The following is a 17,579-nucleotide window of genomic DNA, read 5'->3' as shown; positions in this document are numbered from 1 at the left end:
CTCTCTCTCCTTGTCTTTCCCTTGCGCCGGCGCTGATTTCAGCTGCCGTGCGCCATGCACATAGCTTAGCGCCGCAGCGCTAGGGTGTGTGCATGAGTGTAGCGTAGGTTTTGTACAGGAAGGGTACCTTTCCTGTACAAAATACTATGCTAGGCACGATGCAAAGCTTTTCCCACCTTGCATACATGCTGCACAGTGAAGCACGCATGGAAAGTGAGAAAAGCACATAGAAATGAATGCATTTCTCCTGTTTGCACCTCCTTTGAAGGGGCGTTAACTTTTGGCGCAAAACCATGTTTTCAAATCTTTGTGAATATGGTTTTGCATCAAAAAGCACGGGTTGCTGCATGGAAACACCCATGTACCACCCACGTAATGCCCCCTTGGTGCAAAGTTACCCAAAGCAGTGCTTTGCGCTCCTTACAGGGCACTTTCCGGCGCAAAAGCAGTTTTGCGCTGAAAAGAAAATCAGAAAAAATAAAATTTGCGCTAGATTGTGTCACTATTGTGGAGCTAAAGCAGCGCGAAACATATGGAAACCTCCCCCTTGGTGTGCTCTTATATTCATACTGCTGCCCTCTAGTAACGCTACACAGTAACTGCAGCATAATAGTGGGAATGGGAAGAAGGCTGTCCAATGCAAATATTGTTCTCCCAAGCTACCTTTCTTCTGAGATGGTCGGCGTCTTGTGCCTTGATGCCACCTCACGCATATGGTCTTCAGTCAAATTCAAAAGCAGCCTACCTACCTTAGGCTAAGGAGTTTTCCACTCGAAGGCCGCACATGGGGACGTCACCCTCATTTAGCAGGGTCCCAAATTGCCTGCAGTCATCCTCTTTACAGAAGCTGGGCGTTCGTGGGCGTTTGTGGGCGTCCTTCAAAGGAAGGAAGGGGGTGTTTAAAGGCCCAGCCCAGCCCAGCCCAGCCCAGCGCTGTGCTTTGCTGTGTCCTGATGCAGCAGGCATGATGCAGACCTGCTGAAGCAAAGGCCTGACTCTAACATTTTCTGTCTCATGAAGAAAACAACCTTTCTACCTTCTTATTGCAACTAATAAAGGGAGTTTCACTTGCATCAAACTAAACCCATCATTTCATTAGCCACAGCTCATTCCTGACCTTTATTCCTAGCCAACCTCATAGGCACCAAACCTCTGATTTGAGAGATTGGCTCACACCAAAATGAAAAATAACCCCCATCCAACCTATTTTCCTATCCGTGTAGCACCTTCCTCGCATTCTTCTAATCAGTTAAAGCCCCAGAGGCCACATTTGCACTCCACATTATACCAAATTTAAAGGACAAATAATGAATGCATTGATAAAGGATGATAAGGTATTGCCCCTATTGCTCCTGCTTGAGATAAAGGGGGATTGGTGGAAAGTCATGAGGGAAAAGATTTGTAATTTTGAGGCGCACGTGCCAAAAAGAGTGGCCACTTTTCTCCTCTGTTTTTACAAGTGAAATTCAAATTAGGAAATGAAAATAAAAGAAGAATTTGAAATTTTGCCAACTTATGACACTTTGACAGCGTTTGCGGGACTCGAACCCTTGTCCTGTGAGATCCTTTATAACCACAGGCACAAGACTTACCATTGAGCTATAGCTCCTGGTGGTCTGAAGTGTTGCAGTAGTAACTATAAACAACATATAGGCCCTGGTGTCATTGCCTGTGGCTTGTATTGCACATCAAAAGGATGACCATGCTATAGGGACGATTTGATACGCTTCTGACATGGAAACCGGTGTGGTCCAGTGGGTAAGTTCCTGACTTCCAGCCAGAGAATCAGGGTTCAAATCCCGGGTTCGGCACCAGATGACTGATGGTGGTCCAGCACAGGTAAATTGGAGGTGGGCCAAACAGGCCAATTGGTAAGTAAAATGTGTGTGTCTGTGTGTCCTGTAAGAGTGGAGTCATGCCTGGCAAAGTGGGTGGATGGAGGATAGAGTGAATAGGAGGAGTCTAGGCAGAGTGGGTGGAGCCAGAGAAGTCCAGCAGAGGTAAGTTGGAGGTGGGCCTAACAGGCGAATTGGTAAGCAAAACGTGTGGGGTTGTGTGTGTGTGGGGTGTGTCTGTGGGGGGTGTGTGTGTGTGGGGGTGTGCCTGTGTGGGTTGTGTGTGTGGGGGTGTGTCTGTGGGGGGTGTCTGTGTGTGGGGCTGTGTCTGTGTGTGGGGGTGTGTCTGTGTGTGGGGGTGTGTCTGTGAGGGGGGTGTGCCTGTGTGTGTGGGGTGTGCCTGTGTGTGTAGGGGGGGGTGTGTGTGGTCTGTGTGTGTGGGGTGTGTGGGTGTGTGTTGGTGTGTGGGTGCGTGGGTTGTGTGTGTAGGGGGTGTGTCTGTGTGGGTGTGTGTCTGTGTTGGTTGTGTGTGTAGGGGGTGTGTCGGTGTGTGGGGGTGTGTCTGTGTGTGGGGGGTGTGTGTGGGGTGTGCCAGGGTGTGTGGGGTGTGCCGGTGTGTGTAGGGGGTGTGTCTGTGTGTCCTGTAAGAGTGGAGTCATGCCTGGCAAAGTGGGAGGATAGAGTGAATATGAGGAGTCTAGGCAGAGTGGGTGGAGCCTGAGAGTCTGGAAAAGATGGATGTGGTCCCAGCGAGGAGGAAGGGGTCAAAGATGGAGGGGGGGCCTGAACAGATTGGGGCCAAATGTGGGCACTCCTGTAGTGTTTCTCTAGCTGACAGATCAGGTGATTACATCCGATGGGACTTATGGTGAGGAAAACCAGCGTTTGATTTTTAATGCACCCTCTGTAACTTTTCCCTAGTATCTTTCTTTCCTTCCGGCAGATACCTGGAACAAGCGTCCCAAAGTTTTTCTTGGCTGCATACCCCCAGAGGTGTGCCTGACATTTATGGCCTAAGCACCCTCACAAAGAGTGCGCTACTGACATTCTGGGAAAACCTCACTAAAATGACATATTTATGCACCAAACGTGGTAATTCCTTATACCTGCAAAGCATCATATTGCACTTTTCAGCTTTGAGGAGGTGTGAGTGTTTTCATTTGCGGGAAATATTCATCTGTGCTTCCTCTCCCATCCGAGGACTATGGAGCTGCTGTTCCTCTCTCACATGTCCCTTCATAGAGACAGGTGTCACACACTCAACCACTCAGTAAACATGTATGCTTCGATACATTCACCTTGCTGTTTACCTTCCAAACATTCCCTCTTCACCACAAATACAGGGCAGCCATACCTCATTGCTCATTCACTCAGTCATCACAGTCCTACACTCTGTAGGTCCTGCAAGACCAACATGAACAAGAGGTATGTCAGCAAGCGGAAAAAAAGCCTTGGGGGAAGATTTTTTTAAATGTTACACAATGTAGCGCAGCACTCTGCGTGGCTGCGCTGCGTTACGTGACCGGGAATGAGCAGGAGAGCGCCATATTTTTAAAGATTTGGCTCTCTCTCCTTGTCTTTCCCTTGCGCCGGCGCTGATTTCAGCTGCCGTGCGCCATGCACATAGCTTAGCGCCGCAGCGCTAGGGTGTGTGCATGAGTGTAGCGTAGGTTTTGTACAGGAAGGGTACCTTTCCTGTACAAAATACTATGCTAGGCACGATGCAAAGCTTTTCCCACCTTGCATACATGCTGCACAGTGAAGCACGCATGGAAAGTGAGAAAAGCACATAGAAATGAATGCATTTCTCCTGTTTGCACCTCCTTTGAAGGGGCGTTAACTTTTGGCGCAAAACCATGTTTTCAAATCTTTGTGAATATGGTTTTGCATCAAAAAGCACGGGTTGCTGCATGGAAACACCCATGTACCACCCACGTAATGCCCCCTTGGTGCAAAGTTACCCAAAGCAGTGCTTTGCGCTCCTTACAGGGCACTTTCCGGCGCAAAAGCAGTTTTGCGCTGAAAAGAAAATCAGAAAAAATAAAATTTGCGCTAGATTGTGTCACTATTGTGGAGCTAAAGCAGCGCGAAACATATGGAAACCTCCCCCTTGGTGTGCTCTTATATTCATACTGCTGCCCTCTAGTAACGCTACACAGTAACTGCAGCATAATAGTGGGAATGGGAAGAAGGCTGTCCAATGCAAATATTGTTCTCCCAAGCTACCTTTCTTCTGAGATGGTCGGCGTCTTGTGCCTTGATGCCACCTCACGCATATGGTCTTCAGTCAAATTCAAAAGCAGCCTACCTACCTTAGGCTAAGGAGTTTTCCACTCGAAGGCCGCACATGGGGACGTCACCCTCATTTAGCAGGGTCCCAAATTGCCTGCAGTCATCCTCTTTACAGAAGCTGGGCGTTCGTGGGCGTTTGTGGGCGTCCTTCAAAGGAAGGAAGGGGGTTTTTAAAGGCCCAGCCCAGCCCAGCCCAGCCCAGCCCAGCCCAGCCCAGCCCAGCCCAGCGCTGTGCTTTGCTGTGTCCTGATGCAGCAGGCATGATGCAGACCTGCTGAAGCAAAGGCCTGACTCTAACATTTTCTGTCTCATGAAGAAAACAACCTTTCTACCTTCTTATTGCAACTAATAAAGGGAGTTTCACTTGCATCAAACTAAACCCATCATTTCATTAGCCACAGCTCATTCCTGACCTTTATTCCTAGCCAACCTCATAGGCACCAAACCTCTGATTTGAGAGATTGGCTCACACCAAAATGAAAAATAACCCCCATCCAACCTATTTTCCTATCCGTGTAGCACCTTCCTCGCATTCTTCTAATCAGTTAAAGCCCCAGAGGCCACATTTGCGCTCCACATTATACCAAATTTAAAGGACAAATAATGAATGCATTGATAAAGGATGATAAGGTATTGCCCCTATTGCTCCTGCTTGAGATAAAGGGGGATTGGTGGAAAGTCATGAGGGAAAAGATTTGTAATTTTGAGGCGCACGTGCCAAAAAGAGTGGCCACTTTTCTCCTCTGTTTTTACAAGTGAAATTCAAATTAGGAAATGAAAATAAAAGAAGAATTTGAAATTTTGCCAACTTATGACACTTTGACAGCGTTTGCGGGACTCGAACCCTTGTCCTGTGAGATCCTTTATAACCACAGGCACAAGACTTACCATTGAGCTATAGCTCCTGGTGGTCTGAAGTGTTGCAGTAGTAACTATAAACAACATATAGGCCCTGGTGTCATTGCCTGTGGCTTGTATTGCACATCAAAAGGATGACCATGCTATAGGGACGATTTGATACGCTTCTGACATGGAAACCGGTGTGGTCCAGTGGGTAAGTTCCTGACTTCCAGCCAGAGAATCAGGGTTCAAATCCCGGGTTCGGCACCAGATGACTGATGGTGGTCCAGCACAGGTAAATTGGAGGTGGGCCAAACAGGCCAATTGGTAAGTAAAATGTGTGTGTCTGTGTGTCCTGTAAGAGTGGAGTCATGCCTGGCAAAGTGGGTGGATGGAGGATAGAGTGAATAGGAGGAGTCTAGGCAGAGTGGGTGGAGCCAGAGAAGTCCAGCAGAGGTAAGTTGGAGGTGGGCCTAACAGGCGAATTGGTAAGCAAAACGTGTGGGGTTGTGTGTGTGGGGTGTGTGTCTGTGGGGGGTGTGTGTGTGTGGGGGTTTGCCTGTGTGGGTTGTGTGTGTGGGGGTGTGTGTGTGTGGGGGTGTGTCTGTGTGTGGGGGTGTGTCTGTGGGGGGGGTGTGCCTGTGTGTGTGGGGTGTGCCTGTGTGTGTAGGGGGGGGTGTGTGTGGTCTGTGTGTGTGGGGTGTGTGGGTGTGTGTTGGTGTGTGGGTGTGTGGGTTGTGTGTGTAGGGGGTGTGTCTGTGTGGGTGTGTGTCTGTGTTGGTTGTGTGTGTAGGGGGTGTGTGGGGGTGTGTCTGTGTGTGGGGGGGGTGTGTGGGGTGTGCCGGTGTGTGTAGGGGTGTGTCTGTGTGTCCTGTAAGAGTGGAGTCATGCCTGGCAAAGTGGGAGGATAGAGTGAATATGAGGAGTCTAGGCAGAGTGGGTGGAGCCTGAGAGTCTGGAAAAGATGGATGTGGTCCCAGCGAGGAGGAAGGGGTCAAAGATGGAGGGGGGGCCTGAACAGATTGGGGCCAAATGTGGGCACTCCTGTAGTGTTTCTCTAGCTGACAGATCAGGTGATTACATCCGATGGGACTTATGGTGAGGAAAACCAGCGTTTGATTTTTAATGCACCCTCTGTAACTTTTCCCTAGTATCTTTCTTTCCTTCCGGCAGATACCTGGAACAAGCGTCCCAAAGTTTTTCTTGGCTGCATACCCCCAGAGGTGTGCCTGACATTTATGGCCTAAGCACCCTCACAAAGAGTGCGCTACTGACATTCTGGGAAAACCTCACTAAAATGACATATTTATGCACCAAACGTGGTAATTCCTTATACCTGCAAAGCATCATATTGCACTTTTCAGCTTTGAGGAGGTGTGAGTGTTTTCATTTGCGGGAAATATTCATCTGTGCTTCCTCTCCCATCCGAGGACTATGGAGCTGCTGTTCCTCTCTCACATGTCCCTTCATAGAGACAGGTGTCACACACTCAACCACTCAGTAAACATGTATGCTTCGATACATTCACCTTGCTGTTTACCTTCCAAACATTCCCTCTTCACCACAAATACAGGGCAGCCATACCTCATTGCTCATTCACTCAGTCATCACAGTCCTACACTCTGTAGGTCCTGCAAGACCAACATGAACAAGAGGTATGTCAGCAAGCGGAAAAAAAGCCTTGGGGGAAGATTTTTTTAAATGTTACACAATGTAGCGCAGCACTCTGCGTGGCTGCGCTGCGTTACGTGACCGGGAATGAGCAGGAGAGCGCCATATTTTTAAAGATTTGGCTCTCTCTCCTTGTCTTTCCCTTGCGCCGGCGCTGATTTCAGCTGCCGTGCGCCATGCACATAGCTTAGCGCCGCAGCGCTAGGGTGTGTGCATGAGTGTAGCGTAGGTTTTGTACAGGAAGGGTACCTTTCCTGTACAAAATACTATGCTAGGCACGATGCAAAGCTTTTCCCACCTTGCATACATGCTGCACAGTGAAGCACGCATGGAAAGTGAGAAAAGCACATAGAAATGAATGCATTTCTCCTGTTTGCACCTCCTTTGAAGGGGCGTTAACTTTTGGCGCAAAACCATGTTTTCAAATCTTTGTGAATATGGTTTTGCATCAAAAAGCACGGGTTGCTGCATGGAAACACCCATGTACCACCCACGTAATGCCCCCTTGGTGCAAAGTTACCCAAAGCAGTGCTTTGCGCTCCTTACAGGGCACTTTCCGGCGCAAAAGCAGTTTTGCGCTGAAAAGAAAATCAGAAAAAATAAAATTTGCGCTAGATTGTGTCACTATTGTGGAGCTAAAGCAGCGCGAAACATATGGAAACCTCCCCCTTGGTGTGCTCTTATATTCATACTGCTGCCCTCTAGTAACGCTACACAGTAACTGCAGCATAATAGTGGGAATGGGAAGAAGGCTGTCCAATGCAAATATTGTTCTCCCAAGCTACCTTTCTTCTGAGATGGTCGGCGTCTTGTGCCTTGATGCCACCTCACGCATATGGTCTTCAGTCAAATTCAAAAGCAGCCTACCTACCTTAGGCTAAGGAGTTTTCCACTCGAAGGCCGCACATGGGGACGTCACCCTCATTTAGCAGGGTCCCAAATTGCCTGCAGTCATCCTCTTTACAGAAGCTGGGCGTTCGTGGGCGTTTGTGGGCGTCCTTCAAAGGAAGGAAGGGGGTTTTTAAAGGCCCAGCCCAGCCCAGCCCAGCCCAGCCCAGCCCAGCCCAGCCCAGCGCTGTGCTTTGCTGTGTCCTGATGCAGCAGGCATGATGCAGACCTGCTGAAGCAAAGGCCTGACTCTAACATTTTCTGTCTCATGAAGAAAACAACCTTTCTACCTTCTTATTGCAACTAATAAAGGGAGTTTCACTTGCATCAAACTAAACCCATCATTTCATTAGCCACAGCTCATTCCTGACCTTTATTCCTAGCCAACCTCATAGGCACCAAACCTCTGATTTGAGAGATTGGCTCACACCAAAATGAAAAATAACCCCCATCCAACCTATTTTCCTATCCGTGTAGCACCTTCCTCGCATTCTTCTAATCAGTTAAAGCCCCAGAGGCCACATTTGCGCTCCACATTATACCAAATTTAAAGGACAAATAATGAATGCATTGATAAAGGATGATAAGGTATTGCCCCTATTGCTCCTGCTTGAGATAAAGGGGGATTGGTGGAAAGTCATGAGGGAAAAGATTTGTAATTTTGAGGCGCACGTGCCAAAAAGAGTGGCCACTTTTCTCCTCTGTTTTTACAAGTGAAATTCAAATTAGGAAATGAAAATAAAAGAAGAATTTGAAATTTTGCCAACTTATGACACTTTGACAGCGTTTGCGGGACTCGAACCCTTGTCCTGTGAGATCCTTTATAACCACAGGCACAAGACTTACCATTGAGCTATAGCTCCTGGTGGTCTGAAGTGTTGCAGTAGTAACTATAAACAACATATAGGCCCTGGTGTCATTGCCTGTGGCTTGTATTGCACATCAAAAGGATGACCATGCTATAGGGACGATTTGATACGCTTCTGACATGGAAACCGGTGTGGTCCAGTGGGTAAGTTCCTGACTTCCAGCCAGAGAATCAGGGTTCAAATCCCGGGTTCGGCACCAGATGACTGATGGTGGTCCAGCACAGGTAAATTGGAGGTGGGCCAAACAGGCCAATTGGTAAGTAAAATGTGTGTGTCTGTGTGTCCTGTAAGAGTGGAGTCATGCCTGGCAAAGTGGGTGGATGGAGGATAGAGTGAATAGGAGGAGTCTAGGCAGAGTGGGTGGAGCCAGAGAAGTCCAGCAGAGGTAAGTTGGAGGTGGGCCTAACAGGCGAATTGGTAAGCAAAACGTGTGGGGTTGTGTGTGTGGGGTGTGTGTCTGTGGGGGGTGTGTGGGGGTGTGCCTGTGTGGGTTGTGTGTGTGGGGGTGTGCCTGTGTGGGTTGTGTGTGTGGGGGTGTGTGTGTGTGGGGGTGTGTCTGTGTGTGGGGGTGTGTCTGTGGGGGGGGTGTGCCTGTGTGTGTGGGGTGTGCCTGTGTGTGTAGGGGGGGGTGTGTGTGGTCTGTGTGTGTGGGGTGTGTGGGTGTGTGTTGGTGTGTGTCTGTGTGGGTGTGTGGGTTGTGTGTGTAGGGGGTGTGTCTGTGTGGGTGTGTGTCTGTGTTGGTTGTGTGTGTAGGGGGTGTGTGGGGGTGTGTCTGTGTGTGGGGGGGGTGTGTGGGGTGTGCCGGTGTGTGTAGGGGTGTGTCTGTGTGTCCTGTAAGAGTGGAGTCATGCCTGGCAAAGTGGGAGGATAGAGTGAATATGAGGAGTCTAGGCAGAGTGGGTGGAGCCTGAGAGTCTGGAAAAGATGGATGTGGTCCCAGCGAGGAGGAAGGGGTCAAAGATGGAGGGGGGGCCTGAACAGATTGGGGCCAAATGTGGGCACTCCTGTAGTGTTTCTCTAGCTGACAGATCAGGTGATTACATCCGATGGGACTTATGGTGAGGAAAACCAGCGTTTGATTTTTAATGCACCCTCTGTAACTTTTCCCTAGTATCTTTCTTTCCTTCCGGCAGATACCTGGAACAAGCGTCCCAAAGTTTTTCTTGGCTGCATACCCCCAGAGGTGTGCCTGACATTTATGGCCTAAGCACCCTCACAAAGAGTGCGCTACTGACATTCTGGGAAAACCTCACTAAAATGACATATTTATGCACCAAACGTGGTAATTCCTTATACCTGCAAAGCATCATATTGCACTTTTCAGCTTTGAGGAGGTGTGAGTGTTTTCATTTGCGGGAAATATTCATCTGTGCTTCCTCTCCCATCCGAGGACTATGGAGCTGCTGTTCCTCTCTCACATGTCCCTTCATAGAGACAGGTGTCACACACTCAACCACTCAGTAAACATGTATGCTTCGATACATTCACCTTGCTGTTTACCTTCCAAACATTCCCTCTTCACCACAAATACAGGGCAGCCATACCTCATTGCTCATTCACTCAGTCATCACAGTCCTACACTCTGTAGGTCCTGCAAGACCAACATGAACAAGAGGTATGTCAGCAAGCGGAAAAAAAGCCTTGGGGGAAGATTTTTTTAAATGTTACACAATGTAGCGCAGCACTCTGCGTGGCTGCGCTGCGTTACGTGACCGGGAATGAGCAGGAGAGCGCCATATTTTTAAAGATTTGGCTCTCTCTCCTTGTCTTTCCCTTGCGCCGGCGCTGATTTCAGCTGCCGTGCGCCATGCACATAGCTTAGCGCCGCAGCGCTAGGGTGTGTGCATGAGTGTAGCGTAGGTTTTGTACAGGAAGGGTACCTTTCCTGTACAAAATACTATGCTAGGCACGATGCAAAGCTTTTCCCACCTTGCATACATGCTGCACAGTGAAGCACGCATGGAAAGTGAGAAAAGCACATAGAAATGAATGCATTTCTCCTGTTTGCACCTCCTTTGAAGGGGCGTTAACTTTTGGCGCAAAACCATGTTTTCAAATCTTTGTGAATATGGTTTTGCATCAAAAAGCACGGGTTGCTGCATGGAAACACCCATGTACCACCCACGTAATGCCCCCTTGGTGCAAAGTTACCCAAAGCAGTGCTTTGCGCTCCTTACAGGGCACTTTCCGGCGCAAAAGCAGTTTTGCGCTGAAAAGAAAATCAGAAAAAATAAAATTTGCGCTAGATTGTGTCACTATTGTGGAGCTAAAGCAGCGCGAAACATATGGAAACCTCCCCCTTGGTGTGCTCTTATATTCATACTGCTGCCCTCTAGTAACGCTACACAGTAACTGCAGCATAATAGTGGGAATGGGAAGAAGGCTGTCCAATGCAAATATTGTTCTCCCAAGCTACCTTTCTTCTGAGATGGTCGGCGTCTTGTGCCTTGATGCCACCTCACGCATATGGTCTTCAGTCAAATTCAAAAGCAGCCTACCTACCTTAGGCTAAGGAGTTTTCCACTCGAAGGCCGCACATGGGGACGTCACCCTCATTTAGCAGGGTCCCAAATTGCCTGCAGTCATCCTCTTTACAGAAGCTGGGCGTTCGTGGGCGTTTGTGGGCGTCCTTCAAAGGAAGGAAGGGGGTTTTTAAAGGCCCAGCCCAGCCCAGCCCAGCCCAGCCCAGCCCAGCCCAGCCCAGCCCAGCCCAGCCCAGCCCAGCGCTGTGCTTTGCTGTGTCCTGATGCAGCAGGCATGATGCAGACCTGCTGAAGCAAAGGCCTGACTCTAACATTTTCTGTCTCATGAAGAAAACAACCTTTCTACCTTCTTATTGCAACTAATAAAGGGAGTTTCACTTGCATCAAACTAAACCCATCATTTCATTAGCCACAGCTCATTCCTGACCTTTATTCCTAGCCAACCTCATAGGCACCAAACCTCTGATTTGAGAGATTGGCTCACACCAAAATGAAAAATAACCCCCATCCAACCTATTTTCCTATCCGTGTAGCACCTTCCTCGCATTCTTCTAATCAGTTAAAGCCCCAGAGGCCACATTTGCGCTCCACATTATACCAAATTTAAAGGACAAATAATGAATGCATTGATAAAGGATGATAAGGTATTGCCCCTATTGCTCCTGCTTGAGATAAAGGGGGATTGGTGGAAAGTCATGAGGGAAAAGATTTGTAATTTTGAGGCGCACGTGCCAAAAAGAGTGGCCACTTTTCTCCTCTGTTTTTACAAGTGAAATTCAAATTAGGAAATGAAAATAAAAGAAGAATTTGAAATTTTGCCAACTTATGACACTTTGACAGCGTTTGCGGGACTCGAACCCTTGTCCTGTGAGATCCTTTATAACCACAGGCACAAGACTTACCATTGAGCTATAGCTCCTGGTGGTCTGAAGTGTTGCAGTAGTAACTATAAACAACATATAGGCCCTGGTGTCATTGCCTGTGGCTTGTATTGCACATAAAAAGGATGACCATGCTATAGGGACGATTTGATACGCTTCTGACATGGAAACCGGTGTGGTCCAGTGGGTAAGTTCCTGACTTCCAGCCAGAGAATCAGGGTTCAAATCCCGGGTTCGGCACCAGATGACTGATGGTGGTCCAGCACAGGTAAATTGGAGGTGGGCCAAACAGGCCAATTGGTAAGTAAAATGTGTGTGTCTGTGTGTCCTGTAAGAGTGGAGTCATGCCTGGCAAAGTGGGTGGATGGAGGATAGAGTGAATAGGAGGAGTCTAGGCAGAGTGGGTGGAGCCAGAGAAGTCCAGCAGAGGTAAGTTGGAGGTGGGCCTAACAGGCGAATTGGTAAGCAAAACGTGTGGGGTTGTGTGTGTGTGGGGTGTGTCTGTGGGGGGTGTGTGTGTGTGGGGGTGTGCCTGTGTGGGTTGTGTGTGTGGGGGTGTGTCTGTGGGGGGTGTCTGAGTGTGGGGGTGTGTCTGTGTGTGGGGGGGTGTCTGTGGGGGGGGTGTGCCTGTGTGTGTGGGGTGTGCCTGTGTGTGTAGGGGGGGGTGTGTGTGGTCTGTGTGTGTGGGGTGTGTGTGTTGGTGTGTGGGTGCGTGGGTTGTGTGTGTAGGGGGTGTGTCTGTGTGGGTGTGTGTCTGTGTTGGTTGTGTGTGTAGGGGGTGTGTCGGTGTGTGGGGGTGTGTGTGGGGTGTGCCAGGGTGTGTGGGGTGTGCGGGGGTGTGTCTGTGTGTCCTGTAAGAGTGGAGTCATGCCTGGCAAAGTGGGAGGATAGAGTGAATATGAGGAGTCTAGGCAGAGTGGGTGGAGCCTGAGAGTCTGGAAAAGATGGATGTGGTCCCAGCGAGGAGGAAGGGGTCAAAGATGGAGGGGGGGCCTGAACAGATTGGGGCCAAATGTGGGCACTCCTGTAGTGTTTCTCTAGCTGACAGATCAGGTGATTACATCCGATGGGACTTATGGTGAGGAAAACCAGCGTTTGATTTTTAATGCACCCTCTGTAACTTTTCCCTAGTATCTTTCTTTCCTTCCGGCAGATACCTGGAACAAGCGTCCCAAAGTTTTTCTTGGCTGCATACCCCCAGAGGTGTGCCTGACATTTATGGCCTAAGCACCCTCACAAAGAGTGCGCTACTGACATTCTGGGAAAACCTCACTAAAATGACATATTTATGCACCAAACGTGGTAATTCCTTATACCTGCAAAGCATCATATTGCACTTTTCAGCTTTGAGGAGGTGTGAGTGTTTTCATTTGCGGGAAATATTCATCTGTGCTTCCTCTCCCATCCGAGGACTATGGAGCTGCTGTTCCTCTCTCACATGTCCCTTCATAGAGACAGGTGTCACACACTCAACCACTCAGTAAACATGTATGCTTCGATACATTCACCTTGCTGTTTACCTTCCAAACATTCCCTCTTCACCACAAATACAGGGCAGCCATACCTCATTGCTCATTCACTCAGTCATCACAGTCCTACACTCTGTAGGTCCTGCAAGACCAACATGAACAAGAGGTATGTCAGCAAGCGGAAAAAAAGCCTTGGGGGAAGATTTTTTTAAATGTTACACAATGTAGCGCAGCACTCTGCGTGGCTGCGCTGCGTTACGTGACCGGGAATGAGCAGGAGAGCGCCATATTTTTAAAGATTTGGCTCTCTCTCCTTGTCTTTCCCTTGCGCCGGCGCTGATTTCAGCTGCCGTGCGCCATGCACATAGCTTAGCGCCGCAGCGCTAGGGTGTGTGCATGAGTGTAGCGTAGGTTTTGTACAGGAAGGGTACCTTTCCTGTACAAAATACTATGCTAGGCACGATGCAAAGCTTTTCCCACCTTGCATACATGCTGCACAGTGAAGCACGCATGGAAAGTGAGAAAAGCACATAGAAATGAATGCATTTCTCCTGTTTGCACCTCCTTTGAAGGGGCGTTAACTTTTGGCGCAAAACCATGTTTTCAAATCTTTGTGAATATGGTTTTGCATCAAAAAGCACGGGTTGCTGCATGGAAACACCCATGTACCACCCACGTAATGCCCCCTTGGTGCAAAGTTACCCAAAGCAGTGCTTTGCGCTCCTTACAGGGCACTTTCCGGCGCAAAAGCAGTTTTGCGCTGAAAAGAAAATCAGAAAAAATAAAATTTGCGCTAGATTGTGTCACTATTGTGGAGCTAAAGCAGCGCGAAACATATGGAAACCTCCCCCTTGGTGTGCTCTTATATTCATACTGCTGCCCTCTAGTAACGCTACACAGTAACTGCAGCATAATAGTGGGAATGGGAAGAAGGCTGTCCAATGCAAATATTGTTCTCCCAAGCTACCTTTCTTCTGAGATGGTCGGCGTCTTGTGCCTTGATGCCACCTCACGCATATGGTCTTCAGTCAAATTCAAAAGCAGCCTACCTACCTTAGGCTAAGGAGTTTTCCACTCGAAGGCCGCACATGGGGACGTCACCCTCATTTAGCAGGGTCCCAAATTGCCTGCAGTCATCCTCTTTACAGAAGCTGGGCGTTCGTGGGCGTTTGTGGGCGTCCTTCAAAGGAAGGAAGGGGGTGTTTAAAGGCCCAGCCCAGCCCAGCCCAGCCCAGCGCTGTGCTTTGCTGTGTCCTGATGCAGCAGGCATGATGCAGACCTGCTGAAGCAAAGGCCTGACTCTAACATTTTCTGTCTCATGAAGAAAACAACCTTTCTACCTTCTTATTGCAACTAATAAAGGGAGTTTCACTTGCATCAAACTAAACCCATCATTTCATTAGCCACAGCTCATTCCTGACCTTTATTCCTAGCCAACCTCATAGGCACCAAACCTCTGATTTGAGAGATTGGCTCACACCAAAATGAAAAATAACCCCCATCCAACCTATTTTCCTATCCGTGTAGCACCTTCCTCGCATTCTTCTAATCAGTTAAAGCCCCAGAGGCCACATTTGCACTCCACATTATACCAAATTTAAAGGACAAATAATGAATGCATTGATAAAGGATGATAAGGTATTGCCCCTATTGCTCCTGCTTGAGATAAAGGGGGATTGGTGGAAAGTCATGAGGGAAAAGATTTGTAATTTTGAGGCGCACGTGCCAAAAAGAGTGGCCACTTTTCTCCTCTGTTTTTACAAGTGAAATTCAAATTAGGAAATGAAAATAAAAGAAGAATTTGAAATTTTGCCAACTTATGACACTTTGACAGCGTTTGCGGGACTCGAACCCTTGTCCTGTGAGATCCTTTATAACCACAGGCACAAGACTTACCATTGAGCTATAGCTCCTGGTGGTCTGAAGTGTTGCAGTAGTAACTATAAACAACATATAGGCCCTGGTGTCATTGCCTGTGGCTTGTATTGCACATCAAAAGGATGACCATGCTATAGGGACGATTTGATACGCTTCTGACATGGAAACCGGTGTGGTCCAGTGGGTAAGTTCCTGACTTCCAGCCAGAGAATCAGGGTTCAAATCCCGGGTTCGGCACCAGATGACTGATGGTGGTCCAGCACAGGTAAATTGGAGGTGGGCCAAACAGGCCAATTGGTAAGTAAAATGTGTGTGTCTGTGTGTCCTGTAAGAGTGGAGTCATGCCTGGCAAAGTGGGTGGATGGAGGATAGAGTGAATAGGAGGAGTCTAGGCAGAGTGGGTGGAGCCAGAGAAGTCCAGCAGAGGTAAGTTGGAGGTGGGCCTAACAGGCGAATTGGTAAGCAAAACGTGTGGGGTTGTGTGTGTGTGGGGTGTGTCTGTGGGGGGTGTGTGTGTGTGGGGGTGTGCCTGTGTGGGTTGTGTGTGTGGGGGTGTGTCTGTGGGGGGTGTCTGTGTGTGGGGCTGTGTCTGTGTGTGGGGGTGTGTCTGTGTGTGGGGGTGTGTCTGTGAGGGGGGTGTGCCTGTGTGTGTGGGGTGTGCCTGTGTGTGTAGGGGGGGGTGTGTGTGGTCTGTGTGTGTGGGGTGTGTGGGTGTGTGTTGGTGTGTGGGTGCGTGGGTTGTGTGTGTAGGGGGTGTGTCTGTGTGGGTGTGTGTCTGTGTTGGTTGTGTGTGTAGGGGGTGTGTCGGTGTGTGGGGGTGTGTCTGTGTGTGGGGGGTGTGTGTGGGGTGTGCCAGGGTGTGTGGGGTGTGCCGGTGTGTGTAGGGGGTGTGTCTGTGTGTCCTGTAAGAGTGGAGTCATGCCTGGCAAAGTGGGAGGATAGAGTGAATATGAGGAGTCTAGGCAGAGTGGGTGGAGCCTGAGAGTCTGGAAAAGATGGATGTGGTCCCAGCGAGGAGGAAGGGGTCAAAGATGGAGGGGGGGCCTGAACAGATTGGGGCCAAATGTGGGCACTCCTGTAGTGTTTCTCTAGCTGACAGATCAGGTGATTACATCCGATGGGACTTATGGTGAGGAAAACCAGCGTTTGATTTTTAATGCACCCTCTGTAACTTTTCCCTAGTATCTTTCTTTCCTTCCGGCAGATACCTGGAACAAGCGTCCCAAAGTTTTTCTTGGCTGCATACCCCCAGAGGTGTGCCTGACATTTATGGCCTAAGCACCCTCACAAAGAGTGCGCTACTGACATTCTGGGAAAACCTCACTAAAATGACATATTTATGCACCAAACGTGGTAATTCCTTATACCTGCAAAGCATCATATTGCACTTTTCAGCTTTGAGGAGGTGTGAGTGTTTTCATTTGCGGGAAATATTCATCTGTGCTTCCTCTCCCATCCGAGGACTATGGAGCTGCTGTTCCTCTCTCACATGTCCCTTCATAGAGACAGGTGTCACACACTCAACCACTCAGTAAACATGTATGCTTCGATACATTCACCTTGCTGTTTACCTTCCAAACATTCCCTCTTCACCACAAATACAGGGCAGCCATACCTCATTGCTCATTCACTCAGTCATCACAGTCCTACACTCTGTAGGTCCTGCAAGACCAACATGAACAAGAGGTATGTCAGCAAGCGGAAAAAAAGCCTTGGGGGAAGATTTTTTTAAATGTTACACAATGTAGCGCAGCACTCTGCGTGGCTGCGCTGCGTTACGTGACCGGGAATGAGCAGGAGAGCGCCATATTTTTAAAGATTTGGCTCTCTCTCCTTGTCTTTCCCTTGCGCCGGCGCTGATTTCAGCTGCCGTGCGCCATGCACATAGCTTAGCGCCGCAGCGCTAGGGTGTGTGCATGAGTGTAGCGTAGGTTTTGTACAGGAAGGGTACCTTTCCTGTACAAAATACTATGCTAGGCACGATGCAAAGCTTTTCCCACCTTGCATACATGCTGCACAGTGAAGCACGCATGGAAAGTGAGAAAAGCACATAGAAATGAATGCATTTCTCCTGTTTGCACCTCCTTTGAAGGGGCGTTAACTTTTGGCGCAAAACCATGTTTTCAAATCTTTGTGAATATGGTTTTGCATCAAAAAGCACGGGTTGCTGCATGGAAACACCCATGTACCACCCACGTAATGCCCCCTTGGTGCAAAGTTACCCAAAGCAGTGCTTTGCGCTCCTTACAGGGCACTTTCCGGCGCAAAAGCAGTTTTGCGCTGAAAAGAAAATCAGAAAAAATAAAATTTGCGCTAGATTGTGTCACTATTGTGGAGCTAAAGCAGCGCGAAACATATGGAAACCTCCCCCTTGGTGTGCTCTTATATTCATACTGCTGCCCTCTAGTAACGCTACACAGTAACTGCAGCATAATAGTGGGAATGGGAAGAAGGCTGTCCAATGCAAATATTG

Source organism: Triturus cristatus, chromosome 12 (genome assembly GCF_964204655.1).
Source record: "Triturus cristatus chromosome 12, aTriCri1.1, whole genome shotgun sequence".
NCBI lineage: Eukaryota > Metazoa > Chordata > Amphibia > Caudata > Salamandridae > Triturus > Triturus cristatus.
The sequence above is the reverse complement of the archived record's forward strand: the minus strand, read 5'-3'. Positions refer to the sequence as shown.